General features: G+C 36.2%; 1 protein-coding gene across 1 annotated transcript in view; it reads right to left on the bottom strand.

The window, feature by feature from the left end:
* The window catches only part of LOC106956512 (rap1 GTPase-activating protein 1-like), a 107,276-nt gene extending 94,396 nt beyond the window's left edge, over positions 1 to 12,880 (bottom strand). Inside the window, exon 1 of the mRNA XM_015047400.1 lies at positions 12,792 to 12,880. The gene's annotated coding sequence lies outside the window, so the exon portion shown is untranslated. The remainder of the gene's footprint in view (positions 1 to 12,791) is intronic.
* Between the last annotated feature and the right edge of the window lie 3,430 nt (positions 12,881 to 16,310).

Genomic DNA, 16,310 nt, shown 5'->3' with positions numbered 1-16,310 from the left:
TTAACCTGGGATATAAACTGTCTTATAATATGAAATAGACCACCAATCAGTGCACCACTCTCCTCACCAATGTGTCAGTAAAGAGGATTAATTTCCTAATCAGTCTTAGTTCAGTTCTGTATTGTTGTTTACATGTCATCCATACTTCAAAATTCACAGAAAATGGAAAGTAAACCAGAAAATTTTAACAGAAGTTAGCTTTGATACATGATGTTAAAAAACATCTCCTGTGGTGAAGAGGCAGAAGAAAAGCACACAAGCTTCATGAAATATAAATTTCTCTCTCCTAAATCGTTATTATACTTGAATTTTAATTGCTCAGCAAGCAAATAAAAAAGACAAGCTGGATTGATTAAACGAAATAAAAGAAAAAAAGCTGCCTTCCTGTCTACATCTCAGCATAGCTCCAACAGAGAGTGCCTCTGGGTGCATAAACAGCTCACCTCCAGCGTTTGCCAAAATAACTTTGTATTGAATTTCACCCTCAGCAATTGCATAAGAAAAATACAAACATGCCAAAGTCATCCCCACCATCTAATCACCAGAGCTTGTTAGTTAGCATTTACTAAGCACATTTCCTTGCTGTAAACATTGAGCTTGCTCCCCTTTTCCTCCTCGCAAACATTCTTCTACTATTACCAGTGACAGGTTAGATGGGAACATTAAAACCGTGAGTTATTTTCTTCTGTATTTAAAAGTCAGTCAGGGAGAATGTGTGGGAAGGTTCACAATGAAGGAAAGTCATGCTCACAGGGAGCTCACTGCCCATAAAAAATATTCTGCCACTTAAGCCTTAGGAATTAGGAGATAAATCAGGATGGAGACACTGCGACTGTCAGGAGTTGAAGGAAACTATCTGATTCCGAGATTATCTTTGGTTTTATCCTCTGCAAGAACTTATATGTATGATAGAGCAAATATTGTGCAGGCCATTTCATTCAGCTCTATTGCTTATAATAAAAAATAACATACCATTCCTGCAGCGACTAGCAACTGAGGTCAATACAGTAAAGTTATGCCACAAATAAAAAGCCTCTTCATAAAAGTACCTCCTACACTAAAGCACAAAGAGCAACACTTGCAAAGTCTCGCTTTGCCTAGGGCGGCTTTCATCTCTTTTAAACCAAAACATCAACGCAGATCGAATCTGGGCAGAGGATGAGGATCAGGAGATCATTCCAAACACTCCAACATGAGCCAAAATTAAACATTTAAACAGTTTCTGTGTGCAGCTTTTGGCTAAACAAAGTTAGAAACAAAATGACAAACATGCATTAATGTGTTAATAAACTTTGGATTTCTGAACATATAATGATTAAAAAAATATATGTTTGGCAGTGAAATGATAATGGTATGCCCTGTGGAGCACCCCGTAAGAATGGATAGAACGAATCAATATAGGAAAGAAAACATGATGATGCAGTTGGCAAGGACAGATGTCTCTGAGAGCTGCAGGGATTGAAAACAGTTTGGAGGATGAGTTAAAGAAACAATTAGCAGCCAGATAGTAGAAAATTAAAATACAGCACATGCTAAAGTAAACAGAATCCTTAAAATAAGGGTTCGTAATCACAAACTTCATGACAGGACATGAAAGGAAAGAAACCACAGAAAACGTGACATGGTACAGAAGAGAGAACGGCCTTCATAAACATTTACACTGACATGAGCTCTGTCTTTTTGTTCATGTTGCTCATAGCTTCTGATGATTTACATACTGTTAGTTATTAATTCAGACCTTTAATAAATATTTGATCACCAGCCTTCATTGCATGTTGTTGCTGCATAAACCATGTTGGCACAAAGGGAGACCAAGAGGTGAAGCTTCTGTGCATCAATGCCTGTGCAGTAAGAAGGTGATTGGATCACCAAAGATTAAGCAATCAACTGTTTCCTTTCTGGTAAAAACATCAACTTAAATAAAATCATAATTCTGATTAAATACTCTATTTTTTTTTCTATTATAACGCAAGCAATACGGTAAAGGGTTAAAGAGGAACAAATATTTCAATCTGTATTTATCCGTCAGAGTCTAAATTTAGCAAACACACCGTGCCCTGCATTCTAGCCACAGGCAATGATTAAATGCATTGTGTCTTTTTGACCTCCTGCATGTCCTGCTGCTCCCACTGAAGGCTATGGTTATTATAATCTCCAATATAAACGAAGGAAACTGGTAAGAAATGGCCACCAGACAACTAGTATAGCATACCAGTGCGTGCCTTAGAGCAAGTCTCAAGGACTCTGTCAATAATTACTGCTCTTATTCTCAAAACTGAGATTTGTCTGGCTTCAATATGCTGCAGGCAAGATTCTGAAAGGAGCAAATAATCGCCTAGATAACCACAGGAACAATAACCAACCATTCTCGAACCAATGTTACACTTTATGTAATTTGTCTTTGATGCGGTACACGACACCAGCATTTCAGACTGTGATGGCAGAGCTACATACAGAACCAAACACATTGCTTTCTTTATGTTGTGTAAATATTGAACATATGCCTTTCTTCTAGGAGTTAATACATGATCAAAACAAGACCCGTTTTCTATCTCGTATTGATTTAGCTTCTTCCTGCAGTCAATAAGATGTTGGAATTTGACCATAGTTACACATATCTTTCTTGCTTAAAGAAAAAAAAAAGACTCCAGACAAAATCAAAAATATGTTATTTTTGATTACAGTGCTCCTTACAGTGCTCCACAGATTGTGCATGAGTTTTAGGTCAGGTGATTTTTCTGTCCTGTCAAACAATGACAATTGTCATTAGTTATCCGTACATTTGAGTCTGAGTGGAAAACCTTCTGCTGGAAATTGAAAAACAACCTGGATTCTGTACCTTTCCTCTCTTCAATCAGACTCTGAGACCTTGAGTTAGAAATAAAATCTATTTTTTTCAACCTTTACCATCACACTTTTCCTTTCACTCAACTTTCCATTTATATAAGTGTATAGACCACAATGTAAAGAGCAAACTTGTTTAGCAATGGCCTTTTCTGGCCTGCCTTCCATGCAGAGGCTTTTAGTGACTTGCAGCTGGACAACTGTCAAGTCAGCAGACCTCCTAAAATGACTGTGTGGGTCATATGGTTACATTCTTAAAAAAAATACATGTTTTATCTATTGGTCTTATCTGGTATGATCATTTTCTGAATTTTGTTTTTTTAAGTAATTACTGATTGTAACAAGTCTCATTTTTTGTATTTAATTAATGGTTTGATTATGTTCTAATAAATTCAGAAGAACTTGACTGAAACACATTTTTCATATTCTGATATGTTTAAGCATGACTGCTTGCAACTAAAACACCTATTTGCCTAAGAAATCCATCACAGCCTCAGAGTTAACTTGTTGCTGTCATTGTAGGAAGTGCATGCAGATGAAACAAACTTGGCAGATGTTGCTGTGGTCTCTTAACTGGCTTCCTCTTGATGTCAATTCTGCACAATAAGTAAAGATTTACCTTCTGCAGTAAATTTGCATCTCAGAATGGCTTCATTTTTTTTCTCCCTGTAGCTGTGTTTTCCTCCTCTCTTTCCTTTCCGGGGAGCAAGGTAGTGTTGCTTACTGCATCTTACTGACATTTCACAGCAGCAAGCTCTCTGCATGACGCGTGTTAGGGAGCATACAACTGTCTGAATGTGTGGAGAGACAGAAATTAGAACCCTGCATGAGGCATTACAGTCCCTTTAGAATTGAATGAAGGATTATGCTACTTTTTCTGAGGTGTGCACAGATGATAAAAAGAGCAAGGCGTCCAAATGACTGAAAAATGCAATATAACTGATAAACTATGATGAATCATAGAAAGTAGAAATGCCAAAAAATAAATAAATGCAGTTTGAAGTTGCTTTTAATCTGAACCACATTCCCTACGTTAGCCATGTGTTAATATAGATAAAGACTCATGAAGTGCCGCAAAAAGTATCCTTAAACAACAATTCCTACATTTGTATTTGATTTTTAATTTTGTCTGACACAAAACAGTAAGACAACAGAATAATAATTGGCTTTATTTAGAACGTATCTGTGCATAAACAGCAAATTTATTGACTACAACAGGCATAGAGAGACTTTTGATCATTTTGAAAACAGATTTCCAAAACGTGCAACTATATTACAGTAGAAGGAGGGGAGATTAAAGAGTTGGAAATATTTGTGGCAATGAAGCAAAATGCAGGCAAGCAGGTCATCACAGTCGTGGGTTCTGACTCATGTCTCCTGCAGGCTTGTATGCGATGTACTGAGGTTGAGACTCCCCCCATCCCAGAAATTCTCTCATTATGCCATCATAATTCAGCTTCACTTCACTATTCTGACCCTGGCCTGGATTTAGTATCAGTTAATTTCATTACAACTGACAGAAGGGGGTGTTCACATGGGTTAGATGGTAAACCACTGGCCCTATTGTCGTTATTATACATTAATCACTCAAAGGTGGAGGCTTTGCCTGAGTATACCAACTTTCTAAAGACCTCAAAGGTTGAAGGATCATTTGGTTCAAGCATTTTTGTATCAGGCCTATGAGATCATCTCACTTGTTGTTTGCCCTTTCAATTTACAAAAAATCCTATTAGGTCCATGGAAACCAAGCTAAACCAATTTAAAAAACCAACAGTGACATTTTCCATTTGTTATTGCATTATGTAGTAGATATTGATGAATTCAAAGTTGTACATCTTTACACTTAATTTTGAAAGTAGTGGCAATAACTTGTTTCTGTGTCTTATTTGTGTTGTTTAATGTAAACCATGTTAAAATTCAATGTCTGTAATTTTCTAATGAAGGCTATTGTAAATGATGTGCAACATTATGAAAATGGGGAAAAAATATATTCTATTGATATCATGAGGACACCAGTGTCCTTATTCTAGGTGTTTTGGCTAACAGTTAAAGGGTTCAAGTGTGTTTAACTCCCATGAGAAAGCTAAACCCCACCACTGGCAAATTCTGAAGGATTCCAGCAAAGTGGGCGGAGACAGTCAAGTGTGAGGACACATTTTTTACTAGTGCTAATTAAAAAAATAATCAGATTAAGCAAGAGCTGTGATGCCACTGAGCACACCAGTCTGACTCTCCTCGTTCATCTTCTCGCTCATATTTGTGAATCTGCATTGTTGAATGGAGTACAACCTGTAACGCACTGCTTTGAACTAAGTCACCTTCTGCAAAAGAGAGGCATTTAGGTCATTTAGGTAAGCCAATTAATCTATATTATGCTATATCAAAGCATTAACCTTTTCAGATAAATCCCAATGTTAACAGCCCTAATATAAAAAAAAATAAATAAATCGTTTAACATCTTTAGAAGTAAAAGAAATGAGACCGAATAACTGAGTGTGCTTCAGCAGAAACTTAAAGTTTTTCTCTCTCTGCATGTGTGGAATTGGAGGTGACTCTCATTATAGCACTTAATTACAATTGGGAGAAAGCCAGGGTCTTCATGCTGCATGGGTAATGGGAGGAACCATGCTGCCAGCATCGCCGAGCTGCCCCAGAGAGTCTGATGACTCTTATCAGTGAGTTCTTTCCAGCCTTCTGACCTTTCAACTGTTCCCAGAGCCATCCATTACCGCTTCTCCTCTTCCAAGGAAACACACCACAAGAAACCAGTGTGTGTTCTTTCCTTTACAACAGGTTAAAGCTTCAAGTGATTTCCGCTACTAGATCCTGCCAAACTGATAAACAATTCCAAGACACAGGAGATCGATAGAGAAGTGATAAGAATTACCATCAAATTCTCTTACAGTTTTGCAGAGTGTTTCAAAAGGATTATGCAACATTTAAATTAATTCTTAACATCTCCTTTAGGTGCTCATCACCATACGGACAAGGGAGGGCAGTTTAACAACCATCTGTTTGGAATGCCATGTCAAGGAATCCTTCCAGATAGAAAAAAAAACTAAACTGAAATAAAAAAAGAGGTGCTTTGAACTGAAATAAATCTTAAGAAACAGATAAATGCTTATTGTTTTAAATATGTAGGTGTAGTTTTAGTGTTGTAGCAGCTGGAACTTCTATGTAGAATTTATTTGGGCACATGGTCTGCTTATAACGAAGTTCATAGTCATTCAGTTTCTTCTGCTGTTGTGGGGGTTTGCACCTAATATCAACAAATATGCGTAACCTGAAAAATGTACGGACATTTTATACATTTTTAAAGTTAGTTATACAAAAAGACAAAGAATGTCATCATTGTATGCTAAAACTGATTTTTTTTTACATCCTAACTTCTGGTAATATTTAAGTTTGAATTGGTTGAATTATCATTCCTTTAAATTTGTTCCATGCTTAAACATTGCTGTTGTAACTTTGCTTCACTCAAGCCTGGGTTTGTTTGTGGTAGCATTTTGTAGCAATTTACATCTATGTAAATGTTCTAGTTAAAGCTAACACTTCTGGACCATTGGACGAATATGGTATCTTCTGCTTAAATGGCTGTATGATGTCACTGATTGCATCACTGGGTTCAAATCAATGGAGTGTTTTCTGTTTTGCATTGTTTTTTCATTTTAAAATAAGCTTTTGAGTGGTCTTTTATTAATGTTTTATTTTGCAGACCATTTAGTTATGTAGATGAGTTAATTCATTGTAATTCATTAATTGTTGTTTGAGTTATGTTACTGATTTATGAGCACTAATATAACCTGACCGAGTTTTAATTTTAATACAAATATTGGGATTAAAAATTTTAACACAGTATGAAAAATGAATCATGACTTTTGCTGTTGGTATATAAAAAGAGAAGATGTTGTAGAGTTTTAGCCACAGCAGACACTGAAAATATTCCTATAGTTTAGGAAGTTTCAGTCATGATAAACACTTATTGGGAAAAGAAAAACTTGAATTAAAAATATCCAACTCTTAAAAAAAAATAATAATAATAATAATAAAAAAACAACAACTCAGCTATTACAAAACAATTTCAGAAAACCCTATAATCAACTATGGTTTTGAGCAGCATGTAAATTAGGTTTTACAAATTTGAGCATAACAAATGTGTCTTCCTGGCTCAGCACAAACCCAAAGGGTTGCAAATGTGATATTTTCTATTTGCAGTTTTTCAATTCCTTGTAAATAATCTGTTTCTATTCTACTGAGTTGTACATATTTCTTACTCTGAATATGCTATACTTCATATGGTATTATTGTACTTTTACAATATTTTTTTTCTTATCCTGTAAATTTACCTGACTACAGTCTCTTAACTTTGTGTGAATCTGGATGCTTCCATGTGCTTGTCAATTTTTAACCATACTCAACAATGGACAACCTCTCACATAAGTGGACATCTCATTATTGCATTTGCACATTGCCTTTAGGCCTCCAGCATCACCTTTACTCAAGAACATTAAGATTTTGATTATTAGCTAAACCAAAGTTTTGTAGCATGTGCGCCACAACGGCAACCATGCCTAATGCAAATGTGTGCCCTTACTACAGCTTTAAAACAACTGCTGTTTAATATATTGCAGCAGTCCTGCAATAAAAATATTCCTCAATGCAACGCTCTGCCTACCCTGATGAGAACCAACTCACATCGGGATGCTGGATGCTTAAAACTGAAAGCAAAACTGATGGCATGTCATGGTTTCATATAAATTCAGCTAATAATTAACTGATCTCTTGGCAATCATTGAGAACTAAAATTTCAGTATTAGATGCTCAGTTCATCCTTACACATAGGCAAACTATAACAAGACCGTGACAGGATGGTAGCAGTATTGCACCTCCAACCTGATGTGGCTAAACAACATAGTAAATTCCATGTTTGATGCCAATACATGTGCACTATTCAAACTAGGTGCTTATCAAAAACAACACACTTACTCCAAGGACTTGATGTTTATTTCCTGTTTTTGACCTAGCATAGCAACCATTTTTTCAGACGTAAACATGCACTGTAAGATTGGAAACAGCAGCTTAAGGTAAATAGGTCAAATGGCAGGCATTCCTTCTTAGAAATCCTTAATAATGTTGGAGCTGCTAATTGGTTATTTTACTCTTAGTAAGGCCCACAAATCCTAAATTCCTTTTAGACTACCTTTGGTTTTGAGAAAATTAATATCTTCCCTAGACTCCTTCATGTTTTGCAATGTTGACCTAATCTATACAGTAATTAGACATTTGGCATTTTGGACTAAACTGCCATAATTTATTAAGTAAGGAGTGAAGCATAGCTGGTCATTTTTACACATTAGTAAGAACTGCCCTCATGTCATGAGCTCTGAGGTGTTAAAATTATTAATTATCACAGCTCATACTTTACAGATACTCACAGCTGCTCCTCTGTAACTCTTCACACAGTGCCTCATATAATTTTAAACCAGGTCGTGTATTAAAGCTGCTGCTCCTCAAGAGGACAGAGTATGGAAAAGAGTTAGCTGCGAGTAATTAGGATGAAAGAAACGGATGATATTCTCCAATCCATTTATTTTTCATCTGATAATATAAATACAATGTGATTTGTTTTAGTCAGAAAAATGTCAAAGAGTGATAACATGCTGCATGAAGCACTGTACAAGCAAATGTTTGAGCAGGGGAAATGGAACACTATCTTTGCTCAAATGCTGATAACTTAGAAAATGGACTCCTGGTCATTGTGAACTGCACCAAATGCAATCAAAGAACCGTTCTGTAGCAAAGAAACTGGGAGAAAGAAGGCCGGGAAGAATCACGAACCTGTTTTATAGAAGTGTGTCTGGCAGGTATTTATTGTGTATGCAATCACTGAATCCTCCCCCATTACCTGATGATTTTAAAAATGATATCTTCTGTCCATTCTAAAATGCCAGCTTTAAACCAAATCGGCAAATCCTCCAAACATTGTTTATAGTTTGAGTGGGAAATCAGATTCAGCAGGAGTATTCTACTGTATCTCTGACATGATGAATTTTGCACATGATGGTGCAGATTATGAACTGAAATACCAATCTGCCGTCTTTAAATATTCAATACATGCAGGAGTGGGATTACCACTTTCAACTTTGAGGGAGTAATTTTACTGCCATTGTAAAAGTGTTTGACAGAGGCTTTGTTTTTATACAGGTAGCCTCTCTCGACATAATGCCCATATGGTATGGTAGCTATGCTAGCCAGTTTTCTTTTCAGCTTGCTGTGAGAAAATGGACGTCCTGCTGTTAGTCAGTGGCATCGATCCTGCCTTAATGCAGCAGCAGGAGGTTCTTACCATAACCAGGGGTGAACCATTTAGTCATTACTGTAAATTAAACAGCAATTCATCACATGGTAGCTCAGTAATTTCATAATCCAAAACAAAACAGAGAACTGTTTATATATGTTCTCCATTTGTTCACTTCGAAGTATCTTTAGTGATAGCTTACATGCTCAGAAACAAAAATGTCTTTTTGTTGCTTCATTTGTTGTGCAAATCAATGTCAGCTAAGTGTCTGAGACCGAGAGATTTATTTGATTCAGCGTGGCATGAGTCAAACTGAGAATCAAATTGACACTTGTGAATTTGCAGGGAGGCACGTGAGCACGATTTGTGTGTGGATGTGTGATTCGAGGTAGGTCACTTGTTGGTCATAAGAACAGACTCATGTTCAGAGATTTACTGCATCTGACAGCCTGTGCCTAACATGATAATGTGTTCAATGCCCCCAGACCACGAAGCATATGATTTTTACATTTAAATTGAAAATCTGCAGCTTTTGCTCTGCTTTAAATCAGGTAAAATAAAACAAATGATTTACAAGCAATATTTCGTTATAAAGACATTGTTTTTAATGCATAAAATAAATAAGAAATGGGAACCAAAACTTAACAGAAGCTTTAGGGTTTCTTTTTCTTGCGATATCTGTTTAATCAGTAATTAAAATCAAATGTGCTTATGTAATTTGTAGGCAGGCTCTGGCATGTCTCCTGGGCATGTTTACTGTGTCATCACAACAAATGCCATTGAAAAGCAAAAGACAAGAAAAAAAAGGCATTGCTCATGAATATTTCAGGAAGCCCTCCAGTCAGTCAGAAACAACTGGCACTCTTTCTCCCCAATTCATCAAAAATAATTTTCCGGGTTTGGCCTCTGCAAGTCATCAAACACATTCTTAACCTTCCAGTGTGTGGTGGTTTAAAGCATCGAAGCACAAAGCAATGTGTTATTTTAACAGCTTTGCTTTGACACACTCTTGTCCTTCAATGTGAAAGCCTCAAACCAATATCATTTGGCTCCCCATGTTTATCCTAAAAGTATTAATTGTTTCTCAATAGCCGAGAGTCAAGGCCTTTCGTACGAAGCAAAGTGTAGAACTAAGGGGCTGGTTTTACCAGGTTAATTCTGATTGTACCTTTGAACAAAAAAAATAATTTTTAATTGATATAAGTTCCTTATTTACAATATCACGCAATTATCTGTTCATCCAGGGTGTTTTAATCACAAATACAGGAGGATGGTTAAGAATAAAAGTCTATGTTAGCCTTATGGAACGTTTTCATGCTTCAGACTTTATAGACAGTGAAGCACTTTTACCAGAGTTGGTATGTTGGTTGAGGATTATTGTCATCACTGCTGTCTGGTGACAGGCCTCAGGAAACTTGACAACTTAAGCTACATATTAAACATTTCACCAAGCAGAATAATTGTCACTTCAGATGTAAAATTGCCAAAGACTTGCAAACAAAATCCATTTGAATTCCTCTAAGTGAGCAATGTTTATTGCATGAACACTCACTGTTGTTTACGTACTTGTGTGGCTGATGTTTTCTTTGCAGGGGGTGGCAGAAGGTTTCATTTCACTACCACTATCATTGTGAAGGTTCCTTAAAGCACAATTAATAAATGAATTATTTTCTTAGATATGCAACTTTAAATACATACTCTACGAACTGGAGATATTCCCAAGACTCTTACCATGACCTTAATTAAAACCCAGTTCATCGTAAGCCTTTACTATTAGTACAGTCATCATCAATAAACACCAAGAAATATTCATAGGAGACTCTTAAGTATTCTGCCTATAGAAAAGTAAATATTTCTCTATTTTCTCAGAAAACACTAACGTAAACCCACAAAGAAGGATGTTGTTAGTTAAACCTTCACATGAGTGGATGAAAACTTGCACAATTACAGCAAAATTCAGTCTCCATCAGTCTTTGAGATAAACATATTCTATTTCTTTCATTAAATGATTATTTGGAAGCTTAGCCAAAGAGCTGTCCTTCTGACTTCAGTTAGTAATGAAATCATGAAACTCTTTCTTCCAAGTCAAGCAAATTTTTCAGTCAATATTTCTGAAGAACACAACTTTCATAAGACAAAGATGAAATCTTATCACTACAGTGTTCACCCTCCTATTAGGGATCAGTATTTGCCGACTCACATATTCCCAGATTTTTCTATGGAACATAACTCCAAATTATTTTTGGATTTGCTTCATAGAGCATATCAAAATTATTTGAAAGAAAATGCAGATTGAAAAGCTTAAATAACTATGCACAATGTTACTTGACATGCTGTTGACTGGCATTCACTAAGCAGCCAATCCTGGAGTACCATTTCATTTTCTTTGACTGGCAGTATCCCCCAAGAGCAGAGGTAAGGAAGACTGGGGATGTCATTTTTCTGCCAATATGTCTAACTTTGTGTAAATTAATGCATCTCAAAGTATACTTGATGTTTGAACCATTACAATAAGCAGTTAAAAGAGTTTTTGGAGGAAACCACAAGTATTTAGCTGATTTTAATTAGCTGTGGTCCCTAAGCCTCGTGAATTCTGGTTGAAAAAAAAAAAAAAAATCAAAGGCCGAATAATATTGCAAGTTGGAAAATACTTTTTTATAGCACTGAATAAAGTTACCAATACACTGGGTCTAACAGATCTAAGTGTTTACCCTCTGCCTCAATACAATTTGACCAGACCAAATATCGGGAAGGAAAATAATTCATCGGGTTGAAAATAAATATGACATAGTTAACCAAAAAAATGTATCCACATTAACCAGTTCCAACAGTTATGTTCTGCAAATACTTCCACAGTTATTTCAATGTTTTCTGTGTCAAGAGGAATCTGTAGTCAGTTGTTACATAACCTAAACAAGATTGGTAGAGCCTTGGTCAGCAACAGGTTCACAATGCAAGGCTGTTTTGTTTTAATGGATATCAGAAATGATAAAAGAGTTGTTTTAAAATCCACTGCTATACGATCAACAGGAGATGCTCCAACTCATGGACTTCTGACTTTATCATTAATACATGAACAATCATTCCAAAAAGCATTTTTTGAAAAAAAAAAAAAAAAAAAAAGTTTAACTTAAGGAGGGAAATTAACAAGAAAAGTAAAATAAATAAAAACCTGCACTTCCTTTTCTTCAAAGTTTCCCCTAATTTATTCCAAACGCCAACATAGTACATGTTTTCATATGGATTCATTTCCTGCAACATGTTGCAGAGTTTAAAAGAAAACAATTTCCTAATTGCACCCAATTATTTTCTGATTCCTCTGAGGGCACGTTAATCTCACGTCTACAAAGCAGAATGAATTAGATATCAAACACTAATATTTCAAATGCTGCAGCAGTAAACATAACTGGGTCGTACTAGTGCGTCAAAACGCTCCTGATTCTGCACACTATGGTATAATTTCTCTGAGCTTTCTACACCCGCTGCACACATTGAGCCACAGCACGCATCATATTAATATTTAAGAAGAATACTGTGTGAAATAGGTTGTTTCATAAATTCTTCAGCATGACCTCAAATTATTCATTCGCAATTACAGAAAAGCGCTAAATGCTCCGCCAAATTGCGGTAAAAAGTTAAAACCTCTTACCTTTTAAAGAGTGAATCTCTGCTTGGACACTCTTCTGCTCTGTTGTGACCAAGACGAGCGCAGTGAAGGGCTGTGCCTTTATTCTGCAGAAACTGAATAGTTTAGTTATTTCAGCCGTGTTTATTTAAATAAATAAGCATTTAAAAAGCAGATAAGAGCAGCAGCAGAGAAACGAGGCGCAGTTAGTTTGCAGATGTCGTCTCCGATCCTCATCTGATGCCCAACTCTGTTTCCCTTTCTTTTAAAGCGCACATGCTGTCACTGTCATGTGACCGCCCCCCCACGCCGTCCAATGCGCTTCCTCCTACGCTACTCCATCCTCACTCTGCAACTGATGCTGCACCTTACCGTCAACAGCTCAACGTAGCTGGAGAAAAAAAACAACAACAAAAAAAAAACAGCATTTCTCATGCATACTTTCTAAATAAATAATTATTCACATCTGTGAATGCATTGCAAATGAATGCAGCTGGGTAAAATTTTTGAAGCAGTTAAAAGGCATATTTTCCATTTCGAATGCATGCACTCACATTTAGACGTGAAACGTCTCTATTGGAAGCAGTGTTTCTACTTTATTAATCCAAAACAGGAATGAAATATAATCACTTTTCTGGCAGCTGGGGGGTTTTAATGTTAGCTAATCAAAAGCTGTGATCTGCCCTTTTACTTGAAATCTAAAATCTGTTGAAATCTGAGTTGGTCATAATAACGCTCTGAAGGCTGTACTTATTCTGTCTGAGAAACATCTGCTGTTGAACTGAGAGAAACCTTCGTGACTCATTGTGTCATGAATGCAATAAACTATGAGAGAGCTCTCTCCAAAGACTCCATAGCTTCCATATCAAAAACACGACTTTTAGGTTAATTGGTGTCTCTAAATTGCCTCCATTGTGTGCATGCATAGGTTGTTCATCAAATCTGTCACACTGTCTGTCACAACCTGGCATTTGTAGTGGAGGGATGGATTTTACTTGTTTTGGGTCTTTTGAAAATTAAATCTTCAGGGTTTTTTTCTTTATGTGCAATAATGATGACAAAAACGTCTCAGATGATAAAACTAGCTGGATTAAATCCTGACTTTTTGGGTGAAGCAACTCAGCTGCAGCAAGAGGAGGAAACCTTTTCTCTCCCACCAACCTCAGCTGAAATTCTCTGACAATAGGTGAGTAAAAAAGTTCCAATAATCACAGAAACTGGGCGAAGGGAGTATAAAAACAAAATCACATGCAAACACAGTTAATAGTGCTTATATTGTAAGTAAAATATGTAATTCTCATAGCAGGGTTTGTAGTTGTGTTTGATGCAGGGCTTTTCAACAGATATCTGGGGCAGTTCTATGTGACCAAAAAACTATGTCTGTGATTTAGGCATTAAAATTCAGATCAGCACGTCTGTTTGATGTAACCCACCTGCCTTCCAGCCACCATCTGCTTTCAAAGCCTCGTCCATCTTTCCTGTCATTCTTTTAGTCTTGTGTTGACAATATTTTCAACTCAGACGCTGCCAGCGTTGGAGAATAGATGTCTCGGGGTGTGTGAAGCAGCAATAATCCAGCCAGAGAAATAACACTGTGCTTTGTCTAAACCACCAAATTATTTTGGTGCAGTTTATTTTTCAGCAGGCGTCACATTTTGAAAGTTGCTGAGCTGGTTTAAAAGTTCTTGGATTGCCTCACAAACTCCATTTGACTTTAAGTGTTCTCCTAGAATGAAACTCTGAGGACACCCTGCATTCAAATCATTTCTAAGCTTTAACTTTGAAAACAACAGAAAAATCAGTCTAATAAACACTTAGTCTTTTCTGTACTTCAGTGATAACTGGATAATGATCTCACAGAAATTGACTTTAAACTATCTATAAGGTTCAGTTTTTATCGTTTTCATTTTGCTTTAAGCCCTCCAGATTTCACCCATGTTCAATTTTGAAAGCAATTCAGGCTCCCACACCCTTTGCAGACCTTCTGTGAGTAACAACGCATTCAGTCCACTACAAACCCACATTCTGCTCCCCAGCAGAATAATGATAATATTCCTGGTCATCTTGAGTATTTCATAAATAAGACCTTCTTTAAGGCTATACATACAAGAGGTTGCAGACACATTTATTACTAAGGACATTACTGTAAATCTGACAGCCGCCCCACTGCATCTTTCTGGCTGAAGAATGATGTTCCTCGCATTAGAGCTAACATGATGAAATATTAAAATGAAACTGAAAATATTAACACTGATTCTGAAATAAATGTAGTAAAAAAATTTTGCATTGAAAGTGAAACAAAAAATTTTTTGTGAAAAAAGATTCATTGAAACTCTAAATATATAAGACTGAAGATTGAATCGTTCTATTTTTCCTTCTTGCATTCAGACATGGAACCAAACCAGCTTTGTTTGAAATGATGTCACACTTTATTGCATGTCCTGTTTGAATTGGTTCACAACAGTGTATGCATCAATCACATCATCTTTTTTCTGTCTTATTTCATTAAATAAACTGGTGAACAGGAGTTCACCAGTTTGGATTGGATTAGGTCTAAATACAATGACCTAATCATTGTATTAGGTCAGTCACTCCTGGTGCTTTCCACATTGTGAGGATAATTTCCATACTGAAGACATTTATTACACAAAAGCATGTTTCTTTCCTAATGAACTGGGAAAATATGTCTACGGAAATAAAACGCAGCAGCTTGGTATGCTGCAGGGAGTGCCTCGCTGATGATCTATTTATTATGCATGTTAAAACCGTACCTCTTGCTCCATTTTTCTTTGATTTTGTTAGTGAGCTATCTACTGTTGTGCCAGCAGTGCAGGTCAGGGAGGATCTGAGTTCGTACAGTGAATTTAAAGCACTTATTCAAAGAGACAATGTCCTTTCACTAACCTCAGAAAAAATACTTTTGGTGTAAAATGTACCAAAAAAGATCCTCTGTTGAACTTAATTTAACTCAGATCACTTCATGGTAATTTTACTTGAGATGAAAGGATTAAAAAAAAAAACCAACATTTTTTGCGAAACTGAATTGAAACAGGCTTTTCTTCTGGGGAAAGTGAATATTCCTAGGAAATTTAGCTTGGTGAAATTCACCCAAAACAATCTTCTGTCGTGTTTTCTTTTATTTAGGCTATCAATATTTCATTACATGCAATGAGATTTCTAGATTTAAAATGTGTTTGTCAGATTCAAATAGATCTTAGCAGGAAAACAAGTTTGAAAAGGTCTTAAATAAATAATAAATAGACCTTCTCTAAATTTTTGCTGCATTCTGTTGCAGAAATGTCCAAATTCTGGAGTAAAACAGTCAAGGACACAGCCAAAAACATCTGCTTTTATTTTCACCCAGTTGTTTGTTTTCACTTTTAACCATGAATTAAAATGCAGCTATGGAAATGTGAGTGTCTGTTATTATACACTAAAAATGGGCAGGACAGTATGCTGTGTATGTTTTGCACAACTGTGTTATTCTAATGCGTTTTAATGAAGAACACTTTACCTCAGCCATCAAACCTAAATGTTATCTCA

Source organism: Poecilia latipinna, unplaced genomic scaffold, assembly GCF_001443285.1.
Source record: "Poecilia latipinna isolate Pla-1442-1.1 unplaced genomic scaffold, P_latipinna-1.0 Scaffold824, whole genome shotgun sequence".
Taxonomy (NCBI): domain Eukaryota; kingdom Metazoa; phylum Chordata; class Actinopteri; order Cyprinodontiformes; family Poeciliidae; genus Poecilia; species Poecilia latipinna.
This window is presented reverse-complemented; position numbering and strand designations above follow the sequence as displayed.